Below are 4,901 nucleotides of genomic sequence, written 5' to 3' on the forward strand. Positions count from 1 at the left end.
GCAAACACGTATTTATACCGATTTCATCAGGCTCCGAAAATTCTTCAAAAAGAACCCAAAGAATGGCCTTCTCAGCTGCCATAGCTGCAACTCTTGCGTCATCAGAACAGGGTGTTCAACGCACCACCGTTTCCGTTTAAAAAACGTTTTGCACTGTTTTGTCGGAGCTGAACGCAGCCTTGTTTTTTTATTGTAAAATTACCCAAAATTTTTGGAAGGAATTGGCAGAATTTATTTTGAATCTAGTAAAGGATAAATACGTTTTTTCTTTAAAGGATATTATTGTGTACTATGAAAACAATGTTAACAAAGGTCTTGAATACATTGTTAATTTATTCATATTGCTGGCAAAATTTTATATACATAAACAAAACTGCTTAAATTCATCCCCAATATTTAAGGTATTTTTAGTGGAATTTGATTGTTTCATGTCTTCTCTGAAATTGTTAAAAAACAAAAAGTCATTAACATATAAAATATTATGACATTATTTTCAGATCCCCTGTTACTAATTAATGTCACACTTTGTATTGTACTGACTGTCTTATGCTATGCTCTGTTTGTTATCTGTTCTATTTTCATAAAAAAAAAAAAAACAGCTCTGGGACTTTTCATTGTTTCATTCCACTTGTCTGTGGTTTGCTGACCAAACTCTGTCTGTGAAGAAGATTTTTTTAGCAGCTCTCTCTGTATAGTTACGCCAGTAGGTGCCGACAAGTGACTGTGTTTAGGAGTGAGTCGTTCATTCAACCAATTCAAGACAATTTAATCATTCAAGACAAAACAAATGACTTTATTTATGAATGAGCCTTGAATGATTCACTCAACCGATTCTTTCAAACACTGATTCGTTCAGTGCCAGCCCCTGCTGGATGCCAGCAGTTGATTCGCTTTGTTTGGAACTATTTTCATTGGCGGAGCGAAAATTGACAAAGTAGCCGCAAAATTGTAACTAACAAAATAATAATTGTTTGTTTCCACTCAACAGCATAACATTAATTTCTTGAATCTCACATGCTCTGCCTGTTAATCTAACACCTCAGTTACACAGGTGTCATAGTTATAAAAATTTTAATTGAATATACTAATTTAAAGATTTAAATTACATAACACATTGTATTTTTGTCATCAGCTCATTCGTTTTTTGGTGAAAGGGTTCTTCTCTTTCTGAAAACAGGAAAACATTTCAATAGCAAACAATTTTATGCCAGCGTTATGAAGTTGCTATGTGCTTATATTTGACAGATACATATTATTGGCCTGCATTCAGTCTGGACTGCAAACAATTTCCTGGTGATAAAGAAAGTTGGTTGACAGGCCATGTCTGGATTATGACAGCTCCTTGCCATTTCCTGGATGTCTAAGGTCAGTGAGATGGGATACGCTTCATTAACTTTTGGCATCACCCAATTATACAGAGAAAGTATGTGTACTCTGTATTACACACAGCGTAATGTGTATTTATTTATCTTCTACTTATTAACTTCCATTCATGCTGGCATTTTCTTGTCCTCCTTTTACCCCTGATTTTGACATGTAGGGGTGCATCCAGGCAAAAGTAATTGCCTGCACCCTCAGTAAGCTTCCTCCATGTAATTTTGATGGAACCATCCTTCTCTCCAAACCATTAAACAGTCACATATTGCACTTGACAACACATGCATTTCACCAGCAGGTGTTTATCCACGGGCAGCCATTTAAATGTCCAACAGTACTGACTCATCCCTTGAGTTTCCAATCTGGCAAACAGCTCATGCCTCTTACAAGGGTTCCTGTGCAGTAAGATGGCAAAGGGCTCGGCTCGTTTGAGATCATGACCGAATTAGTCCAGGAAGACTTCCGTAAATAGAAACACCTGACAGAAAACTTTGATAAGAAATTACTCAGGAACAGCACAGTAGTGCGTGTTTTCGCAGTTTCGTCAGGCAATTTATTTGTTATACTCTGTTGTAGCCACCAAAACAGCAGAGGTGCTAAATGACAGCAGGTGAAGACAAATTTTCTCATTCATTTCAAAAGCAGTGACATTTCTTCCCATATTTACCCAAATAGTGAAACGAGAAAGAACAACTCCAAAATAACAGGCTTCTGGTCAGATGTCCTATTCTTCTTCAGATTGGCTATTTTCATATAGTATGATAAAAGTTGATATCTAATAAGCATGTGTGCATATATTGTTATCCTACTTTCAGGGAAGTAAAAAAAAAAAAAAGTTTACATCAAGTATGTGTGGCCTTATTGCAAACTAGTCCGTATTTGTCCTTTGGTGTTTAAGAACAACAGCAAAAGTTCACAAACCTTTCTTACAAATTACAGTTTTTTGCCTTTCTGTGCAAAACATCATAAAAAATTGGCGTCTTGCAATTTGGGTATTATCATTTTCTGGGTAAAAATATTAGCATGTTGTTGTGCAGTTGCCAACGTCTCAATTATAAGATGTTATACATCCCTATTGTAAAATATTTTGATATATCTTTAATTTAAGTCTATGCATTTTTTCACCATCATCCTCTGGGAAAAAAAGTAATAGTGAAACACTCCATTTCAACCCAGTTTAGATCTTGAAAAAATAAGAAATCTAACATTTTTGCACTTTAAAAGTAGTATGTTCATTACCAATTAAGAAGTAATGTTCACAATGTTATTTGAATAATTTTGACAATGGTTCTTGGAAATGTATGCATTTTATTTTGCATTGTGTTCAATGCAGCAAAACTGTACATATGGCTGGGCACAAAAAAATAAAGGTGACAGTGACTTCTTGGCATTGTGGTAGCTCCCACATTCCACAGACCTTTGGGATAAGACAAAGCAGACCTTTCTACAAGAGAATAACTCAAGAGGAACCAGGTGAAGGCCCCTGACCATCCATATTGATGAAAATGTCAATGCACAAACAAACCATGTCTTGACAGTTGTTGCACGTAGTGAGACAAATCTGTGCAAGCTTTCATCCAATACATCTGTCATTTTGGACCATTATTGAACATGTTCTGGCAAGCTATCTGTATGCTTCCCCTCAACAGTTGTCCTTTGGTGTTTAAGAACAACAGCAAAAGTTCACAAACCTTTCTTACAAATTACAGTTTTTTGCCTTTCTGTGCAAAACATCATAAAAAATTGGCGTCTTGCAATTTGGGTATTATCATTTTCTGGGTAAAAATATTAGCATGTTGTTGTGCAGTTGCCAACGTCTCAATTATAAGATGTTATACATCCCTATTGTAAAATATTTTGATATATCTTTAATTTAAGTCTATGCATTTTTTCACCATCATCCTCTGGGAAAAAAAGTAATAGTGAAACACTCCATTTCAACCCAGTTTAGATCTTGAAAAAATAAGAAATCTAACATTTTTGCACTTTAAAAGTAGTATGTTCATTACCAATTAAGAAGTAATGTTCACAATGTTATTTGAATAATTTTGACAATGGTTCTTGGAAATGTATGCATTTTATTTTGCATTGTGTTCAATGCAGCAAAACTGTACATATGGCTGGGCACAAAAAAATAAAGGTGACAGTGACTTCTTGGCATTGTGGTAGCTCCACAATTCCACAGACCTTTGGGATAAGACAAAGCAGACCTTTCTACAAGAGAATAACTCAAGAGGAACCAGGTGAAGGCCCCTGACCATCCATATTGATGAAAATGTCAATGCACAAACAAACCATGTCTTGACAGTTGTTGCACGTAGTGAGACAAATCTGTGCAAGCTTTCATCCAATACATCTGTCATTTTGGACCATTATTGAACATGTTCTGGCAAGCTATCTGTACGCTTCCCCTCAACAGGACCCTTTTACGTTTAGCTACATGATACAAATTCAGCATGTGATCCCGCTTTAACCTTACAGACAGTATTTTGAACTTGAAGCCATTATCTTGCATATAATTGACATCTATGCATCAGCGTTCCTTGACTCATGTTTTATTCAATACTTCTTGCCACAAATTTGGCAAGGAAATGTAAACTAAATTCCTGTTCAATGATTTTGTTCGTGTTCCATCTCCCGAAGACACATGTAAACAATTCATAATTCGGCGACGTGAATAGAGAACACCCAACTGGATTGCAAATTACGATGAGCGATAGTGCTCTTCAATTGTGTTTCGCTATCCCTGAGAACATTATTCATAATGAAACGAACCAACCTTCTCAATTATACAACAAAAGTTCAGCTACAAGACCATTAAATATGTATACTGGCTAGAGCAGGGAGTTTTCCACACACACAATAGTGGAGTCGCCACAAAGATACTGGTAAGGGTTGTGGTATCACTAAGAGTGCCAACATCTGGCAAGGAGCGTGTAAAACAGATCCTCCGGCACTACATTGTTTAAACCAGTGAGACGTATTAAATGAGCATCACTCAGCATACTTTAAAGCAAACCATCTCGCTCCTGCATAAATGAAGACATTATCTATGGTTCCCATCATCACCTATTGTACCATTCCCATGCTTAGAAGAGGAAATGTCCATGTGTATTATAGATCTAGAACAGCAATATAAATCAGAAACTACATAACCAGACTAGACATTTAAACCAGACAAGACCTTTAAAATAAGCAGAAACATTAATTTACAATGGAATGTGAAGGGCGCAGAAATTTTCATGGATTAAACTTCCAAGAATTAATTCTGAAAAATTGTTTCAATCTAAAATGTTTTTTTTTTCTTCCTTTTTTGGCATTTCCAGTTTTATGTCATGTCATTTTATTCTGTCACAACTGACAATAAAACATGAGGAAAAAACTACTTGCTTGAATACATGTCCTTGTATTTGCTCTTGTATTTTGGCCCTAGTACTGTATTTCTTGAAAATAGTAAAATATTTGGATGACAGTTATTCAAACATTTAAGGCCACAAAGTTTAGCTACAACAACTTTCTCCATC

This window comes from Sinocyclocheilus anshuiensis, unplaced genomic scaffold, assembly GCF_001515605.1.
Source record: "Sinocyclocheilus anshuiensis isolate Anshui unplaced genomic scaffold, SAMN03320099.WGS_v1.1 scaffold627, whole genome shotgun sequence".
In the NCBI taxonomy this organism is placed as follows: Eukaryota; Metazoa; Chordata; class Actinopteri; order Cypriniformes; family Cyprinidae; genus Sinocyclocheilus; species Sinocyclocheilus anshuiensis.